Consider the following 22,957-nt stretch of genomic DNA (forward strand, 5'->3'; position numbering starts at 1 on the left):
CAACTGAAACTCTCTGTTGGAGCAGCAGTCCCAGCAGACAGTTTGATTGCCTTTTCTCTAACTTTCACAGAGCTGTTTTATCTAGCTTTCTTACTATAGCCCCTAAACAGTAAAAAGAACAGTGACACACATGCATACAAAGAACTCCTAAAGTGGTTCTGTCTATAGCAGAAAATGCTACTAAGAGCTTGACCCAAATCAACTCTGAATTTATCAGTATCTTTTAGAAACTTCTGAAAGATAAAAGATTTATCCCCTTAAAACTATAATTCTCTGTGTCACATGTTAGGCTTTGCTTACTAATGAAACATAGTATGATTGATGTCTTCCTTTACTGTTCTCCTCTCATGCTTTGCAGTAGAATGGTCAAACCTCTGTAGCTATGGCATCTAGAGCCAGTTTTGTGGTGGCCCCTGGCCACACATCCCAGGCCATACTCTCTTCCTACATGGACAGGTGGCAGAGTTCAGTGTGTGGACACTGGAACAGCAGCACAAGACACTTGGCTATTAAGCAGTACAGTGGTCAAACAACTGCTCTTCAGTACCTGACAGGAAAAAAACTGTTGGGCAAATAAAAGGAACCTCTAGTCCAGGCATGGCCAGGTGGGCCCTAGGGTTATCCACTAGGGGCTCTTCAACTTAATCACTGTATTTAGTGCATCACCACGCTTGTGAACCCAGTCCAGCAGAATGCTACTGAATTAAGTGTTTAGTATTTGTAAAACACTTCAAGATACATAGATTAAGGATCACATACACGTAGTATTATTCTGACATTGCATTCCTTCAGGAACAAATACCACTGTCCATAACTGGGCTGGTATCTCTTTAAATCTAGATCATTAGAGCTCTCCTGAGAACCCCATCAGTGTACAAAGAACCACTCATTTGATTATTGTACAATACAAAACCCCCTGCATATATCCACAATGATTATATATTCAGTACAATCCCTTTAATGTCAGCACATCAAAAGTGTTTCCGTTGAGATTTTGCATTCATTTTCACATTCAAGTGAGTTTTGTCTTGCCTTCTCATCTCCTATACTTGATCTCTCTCTTTAAACTTGGCATTTCTAGCAACCTCTCCCTGCTAGGTCTTAAAAGTAGATTCTTTTCTCTGCTCAATAAACAAGAGAAGAGTATATAATTTCCTACTTTATGTACAACATCTGGCACTGTTGAAAGAACTAGTGCAAGTCTTACACAGGCAGCAGAAAAAAATAGCTGAGAATCCTCCTGTATAGAAAACAACTCAGCAGCACTGGCTATAACACCTATTAAATATTATATGAAAGGTTAGTAGACTTCCTGGCAGACCATAGTAAAGTATGTAGGATTTGACTGCTGTATAGCAACAGAGCACTGAGAGAGGGCATTTTGTCAAACACTAATACCAATCTCAATCTGTTTTTCCCTACATTAAATAAAAAATGTCAAAATAAATATGGCAGGAGTCTATGCTTCCACACGTTAATATTTTGGGTGATAGCCTACACAAAGCATCTGCAACAAAATAACCTTCCCTATGTAACCGGCAAGTGAGCTGAAGGTACAAAATTTCCCAAAGCACCAGAATGACTTAACCACACTGCATTTAGAGCAATAACTTAGACATTGCAGAAACTACACACCACTGATGTTCAGTGAACCAAGGAACATAATTTAGAGATATTAAGCATTCAGAAACAGCTACCGAAGCGCTGTGCCTCTTAAGAATCCCACTAGAAGCATATGACAACTTGGGGCTACCATGTGAGGTTAGGATCTATCTTTAACAACTATCAACTCCAATAGGAGGGTGATTAAATGAGGATGACCTCCTATTTCAACACAATCCTAAAAAGTAGAACCATGATGGTGAAGTTCACCTTTGCAATGACATGGCAAGGACAACTGGGACAGTGCCAGGAGTGATCTTACAGTAGTATTAGAAGCTTCATTTACTTGTCCAAGGTATTTCACTCAGTTGTCCAAACAGAAAGCAGACTGGTCAAACATGGGCCCATTGAGGCAAGAAGAAAACTTGTTTCCCTGATTACACACTGGTAGACAGTCCTTCCTCATGGACTGTGAAGAACAAAAGTAAGATCAGAAGGTATTTGTCTTCCAGTGATTTTTAATTGCTTGAACTTTTCCTGTTAATAAAGCAATGTTGCTTTCAAAACCTTTTCATAAAACTCTAGCTCTTCAGTCATTTGTTAACACTCATCTGTCACATGCTCCTTAAAGATGCAAAGCCTTCAGGAGGAGCCTGGGGAGGAAGTATCTGAGATAATGTCAGGGTCTGAATCCAGAACTAATCAGTCCACAGAGCCTTGATAATTGTCAGATTCTTTTACAGCCCATCTGCTAAAGCACTGCCTAAAAAGGAATCAAATACTTACAAAAGCCTGTCCAACATGTTTGTGGAAATAATAGCCAAAATTAACTTGGAATGTCGCCATGCACTTACATAAGGTCAGGCACGATGTGGTGACTTGTCGGTACTGATATTTATTCAAGTGGAATAAAGTGCTATTCATGAGCTAAAAGCCAACCCAATGTTTTATTCAGAGTTAAAATGCTTTTTCCAAAGAGGATGGCTTTTCCAAAGTAGTAAGTGCTGGGCCAGTTCTGTTTTGTTTAATGTCAGTGGCAGCTTCTGAAACCGCAGCCATAACTTCAACCATTATGCTGGGCTATTCAGGGCAACTCCAGTCTGGCAAGCCAGCACTGTCTCCCAAGGACAGGAGTATGGCTAAGGGTGAGCAAGCTGGCACAAAAACAGGAACTTGGCTGCAAAAGTAACTAGAGTAGACAAGGCTCTCCTGGCTAAAGAAAGACTGGGAGGAATTTCAATTACAATTGCATTGTAACTAAAAAATTTCTTGTCCAGGAGCATCATAGGGACTGTATATTCATCACAGGCCTCCATTTTGCCCAAATCCAGCACAGCATACCTGGAGTAGTAACCAGTAACACTTTGGTTAGACCAATAACTTAATCTACCATGTGCATTTTTTTTAATACATTCTTACTGAGCTATTGCTATTGTTCCACTACAATTAAAATTACAAGGGTACGTGATACGTACAGCTGATATTGAGCACCAATTGTTAATGTTAAAGAGGTACTATTGCATATGTCTCATTACCAGGCCATATGATCAACCCTATAAATTTCCAGGAGAACCAGCCCTACAAAGCAACAACAACCAGCCCAAGGGGCATTGCTATGCAACAGTAAGAGCTGGCCAAAACACTTTTGTGATGTGTTTTCCAAAATCTATCTTGAAAATCACTGAAAAACCAAGTCACTCCCTTCTGTGTCCTTTTAAGATGTGACAGAAATCCCCAATTATTAGTAAAGCCAAAGCCACTACTTAAAATCGGGAAGTCCTGAGAGAGTACAGGAATGAACCCACTGAGACTTTCATGTTAGCTATAGAAGTCATTGCAGCTTCACCTTTTTCTAACCTTGAAATTAAGAATAAAAGTTTTAACAAAACATTTTAAAATGGGTTTTTTTCTCCCTAACATTGTAATTCCTACTTCAACAAACATCTCACATGCTAAGCTTTCATTAGGTTCAACTCTATCTAATGTACTTCTCAAGGAGTTCAAGTCAGTAATGGATGTAGTTATTCAATGGCACCCTCTTAGATCCTTTTTCCTCCCTCCTGCAGTCAAAACTCATCAGCACCTAATTACCTGTACTCCCAGCTTTACAACTTTGTAGCAGACAGTGATGACATTGAGTGGCAACGCACAATGTTAGTCTGTTTAGACCTCTTTTCTTAGAATTCTGAAGAACCAGCACAAATCCCAATTGCATCCAAGCCCTTCACACCATCCCATGCAGCCCACGGCCCCAACACAAAACATTCCACACAACAACAGCCTGAGCCCTGCCAGCCACTGGCTCCTACTCCTGTGCCCAACATGTCATCTTCTTGGCCAGGTCTGTAAAGGTTGGGAAGGGGGCCCTACCGTGAACCGGGATCAGTGAACAGATTTGAGACTTTTAGAAACTGCCACACAGCCAAGAAAGAACAGCCACAAAGGGATATGGCAAGTGTTGAGACAAAATTTGCCTCTGCCCTGTAACATGAGAAACTATCTACACTTTGCTGCAGTAGACCAGTTAGACATTTATAAAAGTAATCAAAGCATACTACAAACCTCTAAAAAGAACACAGCACTTGGTTTTGTTTTTCACTGTTACATAAAGCTGTTTTTACATCTCAGAAATAAAATTTTAGCAGCCTTTCAAAGGAAACAAAGATGCATATGTAGGTACATACTGCATACATTCTACTCCATACTGCATTTTGGAGTAGCTCACTGAACTGATTTAATTAACATCAGCCAGAAAAGAAAAATATAACATGAAGGTGACTCAAGACCTATCTGTATGATCTTTCTGCTAATTAAAAATAATTTTTCCACTGAAAGAAAAGCTCAAATGACAGTTGACTGCTGTCTGCCCTGAATTTTCATGCAATGTCTCATTGTCTCCAACTGTATGAAGATGAATATCCAGAATAATCAATCATGCCCAACTGTATGTCTTACAGATCATGGAGCACATTAAAAAAAAACAAAACCAAACAACCAAACACTGACTGCAGTTGCCACCCATAGTGCTCTGCCTGTCTGCATGGCTGGGAGAATCCAGGTACAAGAGGTTGCCCAGATATCTCACCAAGCTTCCTGGTTTGGAAGAGAGTCCTTGGGAGATAACAGCCCTTCGGTCTTTATTCTTTCATTTTACAATATCTTCTGCTGTTCTGTTTCTAATAAAAAGTCAGCAAACAACTAATGAGATAAGAAAATTAGTGAAAGACCTTCACAGGAGCCCCACACTGACCTAAGAGACACAGTCAAAGGGTGTTTCTGGAGCCCTCTTGAGAATTATCTTAATTGTCATGAACTGTAACATTGGATCACACTACTTACAGAGGCAAAGGTAGCAATATCAAACTCATAAACGCCAAATGGAATAGTCTCTTCTCTTTAAAAAGCACTATCAAGACTTTCAAACTCCAAAATAAATTGAACAGATCCAAGTTGTGCTTCTTTCCACTTCCTGATACCCTCCTCCATGGTATTTTCTGCAGCAGACTGATGAGTGCTCCTAACAGTGCTACAGTAGCCAGGTAACTGTACACTGAGTTTACCCATTACTTTCCCTCTCCAAATGGACTGTCCTAGAGCATCCTCTAGAGCATATAGTAATAGCTAAATATTAGGTTGTCTTTCTGATCTGTCAGAGTTTAAAACTGGACAGGCATTGGGTCTCAAAATCTGAGAGTAGATTTCATCAGCAGCCATTCACTGGAATTTAAAAAGAATGCAGCAAACAAACAGAGGCAGGCAAGAAGAACAGTGCAGCGACTGCATGGGTCACAGGTGCTCCCACCACTGAATGACCACAAATCCAGCCTCCTGGTTTTGATATGGAGCTGTCCAAGTGAGGACCTGGCATTTTATTCCATGCTTTAGAGCATGTCCTCTTATTTATTTCCAGAGAAGAAATTTAAACTGAATCTGTGGATGCATGTAAGGATTTAGTAATCTTCAGACTATCTCTAAGGATAAAAGTGGTAATGAATGTATCTAAAAATCATCTACCTCCTTGTCCTCCCCTGCAACTCCCCCTGAAGCACTAACTGAATAATTTGCCAATTAAAAACTAGACAGTACACAAGTTTGCCAGCCATTCATTTGTAAAAAGACACAGGGCACCCATTTTAATGCTGCAGTCACATTTTAATCAAATATTAATCTTCAGAGGTCTTTGAAGGGAGGAGATATGTTCTCTTTGACAAGCCAATTCTTAAAATAACTTTTTTTTTGCTTTAGCACTTAACAGGTCAAATGAGAATGCAGCAGGAAAGTCATGGACTAAACAGCACTTTCAACAAAAAGGACTTAGCAACATCAAGCAAGTGTCAGAAAGCACAAGCTGAGGGGGATGGGACAGTAAGCAGGACATGCATTAACTTTTTAAGTTTGCCATTGTCCAATTGTTTTTGGATATTGTGCATGACAGTGCAGGTCATCCATTGGAGCAGGAACCTTCAGACTAGGGGCTGCAATAGCTCAATGCCTCCTTGAAGCCGAAGTTCCATGAGGAAATGTGACTTGATCTAATTTTGGAATCTGGAAAAAAGACAAACATCAGGAAGGAAGTTTAAAAAAAGTTTAAGTCCTTTCAAAGAAAGAGGAAACTCAAACCAGATAAATTCAAATAGCAATAAGTCACCATCAAGCTGCTGTGATGTCTCTTTGAGAGCAGCACGTAAGAATTGCTTGTACCTCTCTGAAATATTTGAGCCAGGGAGCAGGAAGTCACTACAATCTTTGGATGGGTTTAACCCAATGGTTTCCAGTTGTCTCTGTATGTACTGGTAGTTCAGACCTTCATTTGTGTACAACACACACAGCTCTGCTATGTGTTCACAGAGCTCCTCACTTTCCATTTCAGACACTCCTATCTATAGGATAACCTTTGTAACAGAAGGCTGGAATACTTCAGACCCCACAGACATTTAAAGTTAACAGACAGGAGATCTGTCAAGAAAAAAGAATCTTAACAGAGGAAACTGCTTCCAGCTTTCTGAGATAAAGAGATAAACTCCTAACTCCACATGAATTCTTCATACTGTGCATGCACTGTCACTGAGAACAATTCTCTGTAGGGGCCTGCAGGACTGCTTTGGTCAATGGGGGGTACTCGATACAGCCTCACCCAAAATATCACTGAACAACAGGATCAGAAGATCAGTCAGTTCCTGTGATTCACCTGGTAAACACAAATCTCTGAGGGACTTGTTTGCTGAATCAATTATCACTTAACATGTTCCATATTTAAAAATTATTGGATCAGAGAAGAATGAAATTAAGACTTTATTAGCCAAGTCCTAGCTATAGAAGAGTAAATCCTCATCATGCACTAAAATGGTCTAATTCATATTACAGGGTTTTTCATATGGGTGATGGATGCATGTTGACGTCATAATGACGCCAGAGAGCAAATGTTTCCTTCCATTCTCACTTTGTCTCTCCTCTCCTCTTCCTCTTTCCCCTCCTCCCTCCCTCCCACCCCTCTTTTTCTCTGAAAACCCTGTATAGGACTTATTTTGAGCCAGAGGAAAGGGGGAAGATAGGCACAGCAAAGAGGGCTACTACCTCCTTCCCTCATCTCCTCCTGCACAGTGACAAGTCAAACTGTAACAGCAAATTCAGAGAAGGAACAACATAAACAATTTTTAAAGCACCCATTCTGAAATCTTAAATTATCAAACATAATTGAATGGAAAAGAATTCTAGCTAGTCTTTTTAAAAAAAGAAAGAACATTGGCTTTAGGCTCTACTCCCACTATGGGTATGAAATAGGCACAAGAGCGAATGAGATTTAACATACAAGTAGAGGGAAAAACCCATATACTGATCTTCTACCATATTGCCATTACGAAACTTCAAGTACAACTTCTCTTACAAATACATTCCATAAACTTCAAACCTTTTGGTATACCCAAAGACAGTCTATCCTCTCTTGCTTTAATATGCTTCAACATTCCTGTGATCAATACTGAATTCATAAAGTAAACAAGGTCCAGCTGGGTAAATAATGAGAACAAACACACCTTAGGAAGTGGTTATTTATCCTAAATCAACCCTCAAATAACATTATATCTTGTTTCTTGGAATCAATGTAGTGCTGGAATTTCACATTTCAGCAATACAAATCCATGTCTTCACCACAAGTGCTAATTATAGAGTTCAACTGCTGCTTCTTCTCTAAGTAATTTAGCAGTGTTCTCACACAGGCTATGAGTGCTGTCAACTCACCTATATTTCCAGCTGAGTAAAGTATCTCACGCTCCCGACTGGGGTGCTGTGCAGTGCTGCTGTATGGCCTTTCAGGGAAAGCAGGAGTGAAGCCCATCAGTAGTCATATTTCTGCACCACCAAATAGTGCAGTCACTCTGTTAATTTTCCCTCTGACATGTGCATGTCAGTGCTAAATCTCTGCATCTGTAAAACACTTTGGGATCCCTGACAAAGAAGGACTCTATGCAAAAGGTCAGATGAATAACTTTCTTCGTGAGAAAAACATTTTAAGATCATTTAAACAGGCATGCAAGTCTAGCAATCCAGAAATTCTCACAGCTGCTGTTTGCTACCTAAACTCTGTGCTGCTTAGAGTCATGTGTGTCCACATGATCTGCTAAGCTGGGTGCTGGGGGCTGTCCCTTGCTCCTGAACTTTTTCCTCCTGCACTTTACAATCAGTCCAGCAATGCTTTCATTGTTCAGTGCTGAGTACATGAGCATGCATGTAAACAGTATATGATGGAAGTTAGTTTATACTGGTTTATATTATATAGTTGGTTTATATTCTTCTAAATTATAACTATTCTGTCCTTTATTAGCATTTCTTCAGGAAATGAAATAAACTCATTAAAATTTCAGGACTTTTTTGTTTTCAAAACCAACCCGAAAACTAGATCTTTAGGTTTTGGTCCTTAGAATTTAGACTGCACTTTGCCTTATGTGGCAACCACAGAGTAAGGGACCATATATTCAATTTTCATTTTCTCTAGACATGAAAATAGGTATACTGATTATCTTTAGAAAGTATCTATATCAATTTTACTTTCCCAGAGCATAGATACAGAGCATACCTCATAAAGGCTATAGAGTTTTCAAGAGCTATTTGAAGGCTTCCTGTGAGTAGCAAGCGAAACATTAACTCTCTGGAAAGACATGAAGGTTACAAGCTGAAACTCTGATGAACACTTCAGGGATATGCATTTGAAAATATAAGTAATCATTATAAGAATAATGTAACTCATCAAATCCACAGGTCAGCCAGCTTCCTGTTTCTTTGTTATAACAGGAACAGTGGCATCAGCACTGGGCATTACAGGAGAACTAATGACTAGCTGTAATTAATGGCCAAGGGCTATGCCTGAGGCAATCCACTCCTCCCATCTACTCAGTAATCCCAGGAGATCCTCTAATGTCCTTTGGAACACTAACATCCAGTTTTTAATAAAATTCTTTCTACACCAAATTTTTGTGCTTACATTATTTGGAGGACTTTATGTACATATAAGAATACGGTCAATTAGGGACAGCATATTGGAGTGAAAAGCAGGACCAGTGCCTTCAAGACTGAGTTCAATGGGAACAAATGTTCTCAGACAGTAAAGAATACAAGTGGGCTTGTATTTCTGATCACTTGCTCTCTGTATCTGAAGTGAGAGCTATACTGCATTAACAGCTTCCTGTTACTCTTACAGTAAGAACAGTGTTTCTGCTCTTTCAGAAAGTCTTTTCTCCACCCCTGCTCAACTGCCTTGTTTTGCAACACCTCACTCCACTACCACTACTATCATCACTGCTGTAAAAATGTAACAGAATCTTTTGGTTAGGTGCTAGGCATTTTAAAAACTGGTTATAATGCAGGTACAATGAGGATAATAATCATTTTAGTCACCACTGCCATGAAGTTATTAGCACACTACAGATCTTAATTTGAAGTTAAAAAAAAAAAAAAGCAGTGATATGTCATGTGTTATTTTATTCTCTGCCACAGTCTCTCTTCAGTTACTTTTTTTAAATCCACACCCACAAATTCCCTTTGCAAACATTCACTGACTGCCTTTTGGCACAGACAGCAAACACATTACAGGCTTTGAGCAAAAAAAAGAATTGACCAATCTTCTCAGGTGCACTGTAAAACTGCAATGGAGCCTTCAAATCTGGACCCTGGATATTCTCTTCCCTAGAAAAGCCTTGCACTGAAGAATAATCCATTCGACTGAGATACAATCTGGAATAATGCCATGCACTACAAAAGTTATTCTTGACATAACTAGCAACGCATGAAACCGAGGTATCGCTGACTGCCGAGCACCACATACAAAGTTTCAGCAAGCTCAGCTCCACACTTCTATTCAAATATTCTCTACTAACAGCCTACCAATAAATTAACAATCAGCAATACTCTCATCACATAGTATAAAAAATTTTGTCTCATGTGTGTTTAAGCTTTCGGCTTGTTTGGATGTCAAACACTTTAGGTCAAATTCTCCATCAAATGCATGCAAGGGATGTCCCAGTGAGGTCTGTCTGGTCTGTGCATATGATCTAATTGAAAAGGACAAAGCTCTGACTCCTGTAGCCAAATGATGAAAATTTTCATTATTACATTTAATTTTTTTAAGACATTGAAAGATCTAACCAGGGTTTGTGTGTTCCTTTGATAATTCAGATCCAGTCCAGAACATGGTACTGACTGTAACATTTTATGAATCATATACAAACACAGCCAAAGTAGTAACAGGCATGGACCAGACATATTTGCTACCTTGTTGCTTCAGAATTGTCCACAGATTACTTTAATACTGAAGCATATCCATACCACAGTCATCTTCACTGTAAAATGGAGCTGGCAATTTTATCATCACTTATCATGGCCTCGGGAAAATTATGCATTTGTGTACAATTATCAGTTTTCCATAGCCTTTCACTGTCTGCAGATATTTTGTTTGTAGTGATGGTGGTGCTTCTGAGATGGTTAACTAACTTCCCCTCAAAAACAGATAAAAACTGAAATGACAGAGTTTCTGGCAAGAGAATTTCTGGCAGACGAAGCAAAGTAGGAAATGCAGTTCCTGATATAAAACAGCCCACTCTATCTCATCTGAGAGAAGGCTTGCTGCCTGGGTATTTCTCAAATGAAAAATTGCCAGGGTTTAAAACAACTGAAGCTTTCCTGTTATGAGAATTATGTGCTTTACAGATCATGATAAATCCTGACTAAAATATGAGAGAGTCAGTATTTCAAACCATTCTATTCCTTCATTGAGGTTACATTTACAGTTCAGTGAGTAGACTTGGATTACAAGGTCCTTTTTCACTTGAAGAGACTATTTGTATATATTGCATGAGCAGCATTCAAGCACTGAACAAAAAATTTGGGAAGTGTCTTCTTAAAGAAATTACTCAGTCCCTCAAGAATTTTCCTTCTATTACCCCTCACACCTTTCTTTCTGCTTCCTTCCTTCCTCCCACCACTCATCATCTGTCCCAGGAAAATCATGCCAGGTTATTCAATGGCCTTGTTATCATAAGAAGTTGTTATGGTACATTGGTATGCTGAGAAATGGGGTTTGTATGGTTTGTGGTGAAAAGTGCAACCTGATTCTCCATCCCTTCTGCTGGAAGTTAAACTGGAGTCATTGAGGAAATATAAAAGTGGGATAGAAACCTGGACTTTTAAAAAGATCACTGGCAGCCCAGTACTGTTGACTGGGAACAAGGAACAACAACCCCATACTACTTTCCCTGCTGAAGCTGGAAAGCTAATTGGGACACAGCCCAAGTGTAGTGTGAGAAGTCACATTATAACTTCTCCCACGGCCTTAATCTCTGCCACTGATGGTAAAGGTGAAGTCTACATTTTATTGCTCACTTTTCCTTTCAGCAATTGCTCCCTCCATCTTGTAGTTATTTGTTTAGATTTTTAGTGCATAAAAATCCTGGCATTGCCACTATGGGTTCTGAGCCATCTGGGCAATCTTCTTTAAATACACTAACACATCATCCATATGGTTATCCAATATGTAACTATTTACTTTCCAGGATAATCAGAGGCAATAAAAACTGTTAAAAGCTTCACAAAACGTCACAAAATACTGACACCCTAATTAGGGGTCTATGATTTTCACTGAATAGCAGAGTTTTAGGCATAAGTCTGAATGATCCCCTTTTTGAACACACCTTCATTATTATATGTCTTTCTTTAAAAAGACCGAAAGATCAGATGACTGGCTGTCCTTAGGAGCTACCTGTTTGAGATCACTGTAGTGTGTGCCCCAGTAGTCTGATACCATGCAGTTCACTATGCTCTGGAAGATATCCACTTCATAGACAACATTTAGAAAGCTTGAAAAGATTATGTGAAAACTAGAAGGAGAGATACTCAGAAAACTCCTTTCAAGTATGATCTTCCTCAGTAGCTTATAATTTTTTAATGGTTTTCAACAGAGGTTCCAAAATTTTGTAGAGGACCCAATCAAGGTATAGTTTGTTTTTCATAAAAGCTGTAATTGGTACCATTTCTTTTAGAGTCAATTTACAGATTTTTTTTTCCCCTTTCAGAGATTCCATGTTTCCCTAGAAGACAATAATATTTGAATGAGAGACCACTTTGTTGAGACAGCTACATATGTATTCTCTTCACAGCATGTGCTACACTGTCTGAGGTCAAAGTCACCTAAAATCTTCTAAGCATACTTCTGGCAGCACATGATGCTGTTGATCAGGCCTGCTTTATACATTGTAGCTTGTGAGCTAACATTTTACGCCAGAAGTTGGTTGTGAGCATTCCAGATGCAATTCCATGGATGGATTAGTGATTATTGAACTTGTGGAACAAATCAATGAGCTCTTAGGCCTGCATGCATATAGTGAGATGGAAGCTTTTAACGCATGCTTTAAAGACCTGCAGTTCTTAGGTCTCTTGGGATACTTGCAAAATTGTGCCTCTTTTTCATCAGAAGTGACTAAACCCAAAAAGGACTAGGAGGAGCAGGAGGATGGAAAGCCATGTCATTCCTTTTCCTGGCCACAGATTTCATAAGCTTTGGGATGGGGACACAATATACTCATTGCACCAGTACAGAAATTGACTCTCTGCTATCATGGAACTTGAAAGGCCTCTTCTTGGGGCAATACAGTTTCCTTTTGCCACCAATAGAGATAACAGGGGTCAGACTTTCTACTTCAAATGGAAGATGTACTATTCTGTAGACAGAAAATGAAGAAATTATATTCAACCGTCCCAGTTTGAGTCCCTATGGCTGTCTGTTTCCCAGGACAGCCTGCTGTTTGGGTGTCATGCCACCATAGGACTCATGCTGCTTTAAGGTTTAAGGCCCTGCCTTGGCAGCTTTGGTTGGCAGGAGATTTTTCACTGAACTTAAATGTAACAAGAATATTTTTATGTTGTTTTCCTAAATATCATAAGTAGAAGCAAATTCAGTATGCTGAAATTGGCATCAGGAGCCCCCTGCAGCTCTGAAAGTGCAGGTATTAGTGTCCATTAGCACATTTTAAAGCACAAGAAACTACTTAGCATAAATTTATTGACTAAAACTGAAGGTGAAAATGAAGACCTTGTTGGAGTCTAGTGAAAGAGCTTTACAAGTAACAGTGAAACAGGGTAACAGACTGACAAACACAGAATTTCACTCTGGAGGAGGAGGGTGAGCCTTGTCTTGTCAAATGGAAAGTTCATCACAACCATATTAAGCCCACAATAGACTTTTGTCTCTTCAACTGAAAATGAAACTTTTAAAAAGCAGTTACCTAATTCCAATTTTGTCGTATGCACTGCAATTAATTTAGCATTTAATTTAAGTGTGACTGCATTATGAAACTTCACAGAAACACATGGAAGCAAATGTTTGTTTTAAGATCACATCAACACAACTATAGAGCATCTTAGCAGATATAGGAATTCTAACTCTTCAGAATAACTTCAAAACAAGGGAAGCTACTTGTTTGGTTATCTTCATCAACCCGAATAATCTCCTGCTGTTCCAATGAACACAGATGACAGAAAAAAAGGATGCCTCTATTTCACCAACAGAAGCCCAGCTCCATTAAGAGGAGCCAGACTGATTATATTACTCTGTCACGTGTAAAGAGAGTATTTCAAAGAACAAAACATAGGAATCTCTGCCATGGAGTTGACAACTTAAGACCACATTGGGTACACTAGAACAGACATAACAAGATCAAAGAAATCACCATTCCTCTTTGCTTCCTGTTGCTGTACAGCTTTCCTCTCTTTTTGAGTTTATTATTTTCTAAGTCAGACTGCTAAAGCTGTGAGTTCCCAATGGATCCCCTGCTTCAGGAGCTAAGTACAACTGAGGGCCTGTATGATCATCCATATGCACATTTGTATAAAAATAAACTCTCTACTTGGTCCATGTTTCATCTGCCAGTTGGCTAGGTTGGTTATTTATTCTGCTGGGAAGAATGAGCACCCTTTTTGCAACACAGCTTTACCCTCCCTCTTCTCTATTTCCATCCACCAGTCCTGTAGGAAAGTTGCAACTACTAACAGATAAACCTTTTGTTTTGGCTAAGATCTAAAAAAAACCACCTCTGTTACAAAATCTGAAACTGGCCCATACGCTGACTATTTGAGGTCTGTGAAGGGGATAACAGCCACACAACTATCCCTGCATTTTTCAATTGCCACAAAAATAAACCATTTGAAGACTCACTCATACAGGCTGCTTCTAAGCCTCCTGCTACTACATTTGGGCACAGTTACAATGATATAAAATAAACAGATGTTGCTCTGTATGTTTATACCTACTTTCTCAAGTGCCTTTCACACCTCTTTTAACATATTTTATAATTAGTTTGTTTAAAGCCACTTTCTTTCTCTAGAAACAAGTAAATAAATACAGAAATATTAGTGGGTTTTCATAAATGCTTCCAAATTTCCCTTGCTTTCAGACTGCACAGCAAAACCTGCTTTGGGTTTCCCTACCTTTTTGCCTAAAGCCATGAGAGACAGCCTGAGATTCCACATCAATAGCTTTTACTACACATTTTTTTCTCTTAGAGCAAAGCATCACCTTAACATCTGAACAGCAAAATTCCACCTTTCCTTTCTATTTTCCCATGCATTATTTAAACATGCTGCTCTGAATTCTACAATTAGGATACTCCTGGGTAGTTACAATCAACGTCTTTAACGTCAGATACAGCAGGAAATGTGTGCTCTCCAGGATAGTTTCACATATTTGTTTGCTGTACAGTAGCCTCAATTTAAATATGATAATTTAATTCAGCAAAAATGAACTAAAATCAGATTTACTGCAAAAAGTTTTAAAATTTAATTTTCAGACTAGCAATCAATGCTTATTCAGTTTTTATCTTATCCCTGCCTTCCCTTTTTGCAGATGCTTAAATGACACTAAATTAAACAATTGCACAAATTTTTAAAAATGCAGGAAAATTACCATCTGCACTAAATTCATGAATAAAAAGGTCCAGATAAATCAGTCTTTATACGCACTTTTCTTAACAGAAAAAAATTTATAGAAAGCAAAAATTTTTACAGTAAAAATAAATTTTTTTAAGATCATTTTGAAACATAAGATGACAGAAATTATAAAGGGAGATCTCACTATCATCTCATTCGAAACCTTCCTCAATTCCCAGAATATGACTTACAGGATTAAATATTAAAACATCTTCAAAGAAATAACTATGTTGAGACGCACAGCAATAAGCCCATTACTATTCACAGACATAAACAGTATCCAAGTATTATCTGCTTAGTATTAAGCTCCATTGCATTTTCCCTAAATCTATGCAAAATAAAAATATACTCTAGTAAACAACAACAATTGCAACAGAATGAAACAAACAAAAAAGGAATCTTAAACTTACATTGATGTGTTATTATGGGTCGTGCACAGCAAGTAGCCCTAAGGATACATTTTAGGTTTTTTATCCATGCTCCGTTCTTGTTGCTGATGTGACCACTTAGGCACATGGTCAAGTTGCAATCAGCTTCTCTCTCAGTGATGTATGAGAGCTGTGCTGATTTATCTCGTCCTTCTGCAGCAGATTAGCACTAATGTTTCTGCTTCTGTATCCTACCTCTCTTCAGCGCAGACCCTGCATTATCATTGGCAATCCGAATTAAAGAGGCAGTGAACGTAGCACAATTTGTTTGCTTTCTGAAACCATTGCAAAGCAGGCAGTCCCACACAAACAGGATCTTTTATCCACTGAGCCTATTTTTTAACACTTTTGGCAAGAACAGTAATCAGAGATGCAGTAGAATGGTTCCAGTAAGTGTGCTATAGTCTTCTAGTGATTTATTCTGTTAAAGGAATATTCTCCTATGCAGAGGGCCCTAGGCAAGAGATGGTTGTAATGCAGCAACATTTCAGCCAAAACCATGGGATCTTCACTTTGTAACACAAAGGTATTGTGCTACACACAGTGAAACTCTAGTTTATCCCAAAGCAGTGAACAATGTGAAATTAATTCACACAAACAGGGTTTAGGAGAAAAAAAAGCAAGTTAAGTGCCTTCTATGTTAAAGATACTTAATATATAAATTGATTAAGTTAAAAATTATTTCAGTGACTTACAGTGTCTTCATTCATTACAAAATCTTTCTTTTTGCCTTAGGATTGATATATTTTACACTATGGGATTGGCAAATTCAACTATTAAAAGTATTACAAAGAACAGGACTAAATCTTTTTGTTACTATTTTCACTTTGCAGTAAACACCTACTATTTTAGCAGTAAAATACAATTGTTAATTCATTATCTTTTCAATTCAAGACATCATGAGACACAGCTGTTTAAATTTTTATAAGGACTTTGACAAATATTTAGGAAAAAAATGGATGTCTTAGACCATCTTGTCTTGAAAATGTGAACATTCTGACAAGTCTGCTCACTGTCAAAATGGCTCACATCACTGCTGTTCCTAGCTGCTACTCTTTCTGATCATAGAAGTATTTCTCCCTGGTATTAGGAATCAAATGCCATACCTTAATATTAAACAAGAAATGTGTGCTGCTTGAACACTAGCAATATTTGAAGAGCAGAAAAATTCTAGCTATTCATAAAGACCTATCCAATGTCTATTGTCAGTATTCATTTTTAAAAAACATTATATGGACTGTCTTACCCTAACCAGGAAAGAAAGTGAAACTGAATCAACTCATTGCTTTATAAAAAATGCTAAAACAGAAGACTATTTTAGCTCTAATATGGAAGTCTAATGTGGTCACATCCATTTCAAAGTGCTTTCTGGATTACACATATACCTGCCACAGGAGCACACAACCTTGGGGACAGAATGTAACAAAGACCTAAGAACAATGATTAGCACAGTATTTGTTCAAAGGCAGCTTTAGATCTTGGTGTGGGACTGCATGAGACTACTTCAAGCCTCCCCAGCTTTCCTCCTCTTTTTGGTATGTTGTTGATAAGGAATGAAACGCACGACTGAAGAAGGGCATCCAGAAAAAGTGACAATCTCCTGAGGGAAGGTATGTGAAAAAAGAGCTTCAAGGCATCCCCAGCACTGAGTGGGCAGCACCTGGCCATTTCATTTGCTGTACTGCAAAAAAGGTACTTAGCCTTTAGCCTGAAATCTTTAAATCTGGCGTACAAACAGCATTGCAGCTTCTACTGCAGATGCACATAGAATTATTCTAAAAAATCAACTCCACTTCAAACATTACCATTTATATTGTGCCCAAACTCCTATCAGAAGTTTGTCTGGAACGTCATCATTCTGATGGTTAGAAAGAAATTTCTGATGTACACTTAAACACTCAAGCTGCTTAGTACCCATCTGCTCCTGAGCAGCACCATGCTTTAACAGTTTACACCCCCTGAATGGCGGTCTTGTGTACTTACAGGCACCAACCAAATTCCAGATCAGCTTTCACACCAACAAGACTAACCCAGACATGTGCTTTTATCATATAAAACAAACAGTCCATCTCCCTTACCACTGCAGTCCTTCTCTTCACCTCTCCCTGTTTTGAGTTCATGTCTTCTGAACCCTGGAGAGCAGAACAATATACTGTGTTCCACTTGGACTCAACACAAGAGTTCATTTTGGTAGACCAAGTAAACTGTGGTTTTAATACATGGTGCAATAACATGTAAGCCTCCTGCTACCTTATCTTCAGCAGCTAAAAGCTACATATTTATCTACAATGAAATTCTGACATATATCAACATATTGGGCTGTGTTAATATGTATTTTCTCTGCTATACTACATGAGACCATGAAGTTAGGAATTAACACCAACCAGCACTGACATATGTCAAGTGCTTATGGATGTAACATTACTGGTGGCCCCCTGCCAAACTCCCAATTTTTACTGATACATCATATTGGTTTGATGACATAACTTCCAGTTCTGTGAAAAAAGTTGATTCCACAACTATTCAGCAAGGAGAGGAAAGAATAGCCATTGTATCACTGTTTGCCACTAAAAAGCATCATCTGCTCTTTCCAGGCTCCAGTGGTTTCCTTAAGTGTTACACACAAGCTATGCAAACAACACACTAATACTCCAAACATGTAAATGGATTATATGTATTTCTACAGGAAATTACTCAAGGCAATTGAGAGTGTAAAGTCAAACAAATTATCATCTATAATTGAAAACATGCAAGTAACTTTTAATTAAACATCACTCCTCTACTGAAAAAAAAACACACTAGAACTCTACTAAAAGGGAAGATAGCTAATAAGGAGGGGGAAGTGGAGGGGGAGGAATGAACAAAACACTGTTTTGTGAAGAAGCTGTTGTTCACACAAAAAAAAATTGCAAAGCAGACTTTTAAATGCATTTCTAACTTATTATAGATTCAAACCCCACATCAATTTCAAGCAAGGCAGGCAAAAACAAAGTACCCCTCCATCTCCCTGTAGCAACTACTTGCTGACTAGTTTCACAGATTGTTTTTTGTGAGTTTTCATTCCCACATTAAAAAGCAGAAACTTCATACTAGTAGTATTAATTATTTTGTTACATAAGAAGGGAAAATACAACTCATGGTCTCCTCCAGGATACCACAACCACTTATTATATTTTATTCAATACAAATTAACTCAATTCTTATCCAAAGACTTTGTCCAGCTAATGGATACCAGGAAAGGAAATTCACCTACCATTTTGAAATTATACTCAGATTAACAGTATGGATACCCACGTAAAATCAATGTCTTAGAGAACTCTTGTGTTAGGAAAATATGTATTCCTACTGTTGCTGGGGCTGGAAGCAACAGCAGTACTTCCTTTGCCCCACATCTTCCCATAACTTTGGTGTGCAAAGTTGACAAGAATCCACTCAAGTATCAATACTTAATGGGCTGATTGATAGCATATATCCGTCCTGAAGTTGAATATTCAGAAAGTTTAAAAGGCAGAAAAATCCACCTTCTCTTGTTAAAACAGGAAAAGTCTGTCTCTTAGAATAAAATTACACCAAGTATCTTTTGTGTATGAGGACAGATGCAGATAACACCCTCTATAAGGCAACTCCAAGTGGCAGATGTATGTAAATACATCAGAAAGAAACAAAAACGAAAGTTTTGATGTGAATTTCTATTATAATCCCAAAGCATATAGTCTTTCAGCCATACCACAGCAACAGCATAAGTAAATGCCCCAGATATTACAGGCTCAGACTGAAGTGTCACTCTTCCTTGATAACACATAATGTAAAATGGGTACAGGAATTAACTCTGATGCTGCATCAGTGTATTCAGACATATCTGCTTAATTGCCTACACTTCTACTACATTTCACTCCTTTAGCTCTGCAGAGCAAATGTGCTAAGAAATACTAAGTGATGGCATAGTTGTCACCACCTTTAACAGTGCAAGAATTATTTCCTTACTTCTTCATGATTGCTGGTTATCTAGTAAGATCAAAATGCCACAGATAAACCTAAGGAGAAACACCCAATAAACCCTTAAGCAGAGCTCAACAAAGCTTCCATTAAATGCTAGCAGGAACAGAAGTGACAAATGCAGAAAGAAAAACCGTATTAATAAATCTGTGGAAGGGATAGATACCAGAATACTGAGAAATGACAGAAGAAAAAAGGCATTTGAAAAATGTTTCATGCTTCCAGAGAGGATATAGGCTTGAAGGGTATTGGCAGAAAGGAAGAAAAAAGAAAATAAGTCTGTACTGAGCTTTTAATCTTTTCTTAATTGTACTGAGAGTCTCCAGCATTATCCCCAGAGAAAATTAAGTATAAAAGACCAAGTTACTCAAACAAGTTCCTTTATAACAAGTCCTTTCAGAACAGCATGACTTCTTTGAAGGACTCAGTTTCTGAAAGATTAGGTCACACAAAAATCATATTGTAATGAGTATTTTTATTATACTAAAACAAAATTGTACCTGATTCCACTGACCTGCGCTCAGGAATATGTGGATAGGGTTCTGTGGGAATAAACAGAATAGCGCTGGTTTGTCTATTTTGGTTAATACTTCAAGAAAAGGATTTTCACTGGTAGTCAAAAAAGATATTTTTCAAAGGTCAAGAGAGTGCTGGTATGCAAAACATAATAGAAATTACTTGGGAAATGGTCAGAGGTTAAAATGTCATCAGGTTGAACAATATCAGTTCAGTACTAGATACAGGATAGCAAGGTTTCACTTTAAATGCTTATTATTTATCACCCTCAAACAGCTGTTATATAGCTTAAAGCTATGTACAGCATCTAGAAAGAAAACAGTATTTTATCAATGTAACTTGAAATTAACAGAAGTAAAGTTCATTCAGAAGATTTAATGTGTAAACTTAATTGTGAGTTTCAGCTTTCTTTCAACTTCTTCACTTGTGATTTAACTGAGAAGGTATCTTAAGCAGAGTTCAGAGCAAATACACACTAATGGTCGTATGTAATCAGGCATGGGATAAAGGATAAAGAAACCAAGCCTTAAGCACTACACCAGACTGATGGTATGAATCCACATATTCTGCTAAACCACTGATTTCAACAACAGCCTGTAATAGAAATACTAGATGAAAACACAAATTTTATGGACATCTAATTCATGAGATAGTTCAAAAATACATGGAACACATGCCTCAAAAGGCACCACATCTTGTGTGATGTTCAATATTTGTGGCGTAAACAACTATTTACCAAACGAAAAATATTTATTTTTGGAAGCAGACTTGCTTCCATAAATCCCCTTGAGATTTAAACATTTCTGAGGGTCAGGAGGCCCCTTCACATTCCTGGTGAACAGATTTCTAGGAACTTTTTGGCTCACTGAATGAATGGAATTTGAGCAATACCCACTAATCATGAGAACTGTAACTGCTGGAGTTTTACTGCTCAGATTGAAATGAGGATTGATTCAAGAGCAAGCACATGGACTATTTGGGGTTTTTTTAAATCTCTTTCTTTTCTTGATATCTGGGACTGGCCATTATCAGCAAAGATGACAGGCTGAGCCCTGTAATTCTTATTCTCTGCCAGAGGAGAGATACTCCATATTTAGGTCTTAGTTTTCTATATCTTCCTTTTTAAGCGTACCTGAGGGATGCCGAGAGTTCACAAGGCTTTGATATGACTTCCCTCAGTACTGGGCTGACCATTGTGTTAAGCCCCCCCGAAGTACTTAGGCACAAAATCATTGAGGGATTCCAGCCTCTTGCTCTCACATTGTATCAGCTGTATCAGGGGGTAGAAACTGCTACCGAAGGGATAAGGCTAAAGAGAATTGAACACTACCGCCATCAGCCCATGCTGCATATTATACAAGGAGAAAAAAAGCAATTAGTAATTACCTGGGTTGAAATCTCACAATGCTCATTGATTTCAATATGGTAGTATTTCACCATGGATGAAAAGCAGGGAGGAACCAGGCTAAGGTCTCTAATAATCACTGAATTCTGATTATGACCAGGAAAAGGTATTTATGAGAACTGTACTATCTAATGCAAGCAAAGAGCACTCTTCTTTTGAACCCATTTATTAATCCATATGCCTAAACTATTCATAATGTCTGAGGTTTAGCTTCTTTTAAGTTGCAGAATATCCATTCAAGGGAGTACTCACTAAAAATAGAAGAATTTACATTCCACTAAATAGGACCTGTATGTTTCATTACTCTTGCTACATGAAAGTGAACATTTTTTAAGTATTTTGTAAAAATATTTTATAACTACACCAGACTGTGGGAATAAAAAGGAATAATACATACTATGATACAACAGTCTTGCTTTCAGCTTGTGCTAATCTGTTTCAAGATCATCCACTGCCACAAAACTTGTCAAAGATTGCTAAATTTTTTTAATGCTGCCAGGTTTCAGCTAATGGATTTTTAAAATGTAGATATTAAAACATATCCATTGATCCAAGAAATGGTATCAGATAATTTGCCTCACCCATAATATAGTACAAAGCAGAAAACTGCCATTGAAATGCAGAATGCAAGCACACACTCTGTGTAGCAATGCCTTGGAGGAACCCATCACTTGTATCAATTGCCATAAAGCAACAAAAAACTCAAACTTCTAAGGGCTTGCAATTTCTCTCAATAACCTGCAAATTAAGAGTAATAATAGATAAACCTCTATTGTAAGGAAGAAAAAGTGCAATTCATCTGAAAAGAGACAAAGGACAGAGATGATAACACCAACCAGAAGATCAGAAAGGGTCGATCTCTGAAATAACCCATTCAAATACAACACCACACTGAAGGGATGGTCTGTGTTAAATCCAGAGGTTGAGAAGTGTAAGCAAAGCCCTACACAGCTGATCACTTTGGTATGCACTTCAAGGCTGGAAAGGACACTGCCAACCACAAACAGCTAGAACCAAAGCTCCAGGCAATCTGATACAGAAGTTTGACAAGGCAAATCTAAATTGGCCTCGTAGCATCTACACATGCAATACATATTAGATACAGAGCAGATTATATATGCACACATATCAGAAAAAACATAATTCTGTTAGGCTTTTTTTTCTCTCTGTGACAGAGGAGAATGAAACTTATATTTGATAGTAAAATTTATGTCTGGGAAAAAAGCCAGAATCAATTTTATAAGCTTCAAACGTTATGATTCTTCTGAAAGACATTTTTACTTAATAAAAATGAACTAATGAAAGACCAGAAGTTTGTTTCCTGAAGTATTATTCATAGCCTCCCAGTTGTGTTTTGCAATATATGTTTTTGCTATTTAGCACATCATGCTTAGAGATACCACATTTAATAATACAATCTGCTGAGGATGAAAAACATTTTCTTTGCTAATAAAAAAGCTGGTTATAGAAAGTGCAAGTTTGGCAGTAAAGCTTCCAAGAAAAATTGCAGCCTGAAAAACACCTGCAGACTTTAAGTGTATAC

The 22,957-nt window shown here is 38.0% G+C and overlaps 1 protein-coding gene across 4 annotated transcripts in view; it reads right to left on the minus strand.

Moving 5' to 3' along the window:
• The window catches only part of RAPGEF4 (Rap guanine nucleotide exchange factor 4), a 140,848-nt gene that overhangs the window by 88,459 nt on the left and 29,432 nt on the right, over positions 1-22,957 (minus strand). Inside the window, exon 1 of one of the 4 annotated variants that reach the window (XM_054277606.1) lies at positions 15,480-15,570. The exons of the other annotated variants lie outside the window; for them this stretch is intronic. The gene's annotated coding sequence lies outside the window, so the exon portion shown is untranslated. Of the gene's footprint in view, positions 1-15,479; positions 15,571-22,957 lie in introns of those variants that run through there. 4 annotated transcript variants of the gene reach the window in all.

The sequence above is a fragment of the Melozone crissalis genome, unplaced genomic scaffold (genome assembly GCF_028551555.1).
Source record: "Melozone crissalis strain CALT ecotype California unplaced genomic scaffold, PUWL_Pcris_2 ptg000023l_1, whole genome shotgun sequence".
Taxonomy (NCBI): domain Eukaryota; kingdom Metazoa; phylum Chordata; class Aves; order Passeriformes; family Passerellidae; genus Melozone; species Melozone crissalis.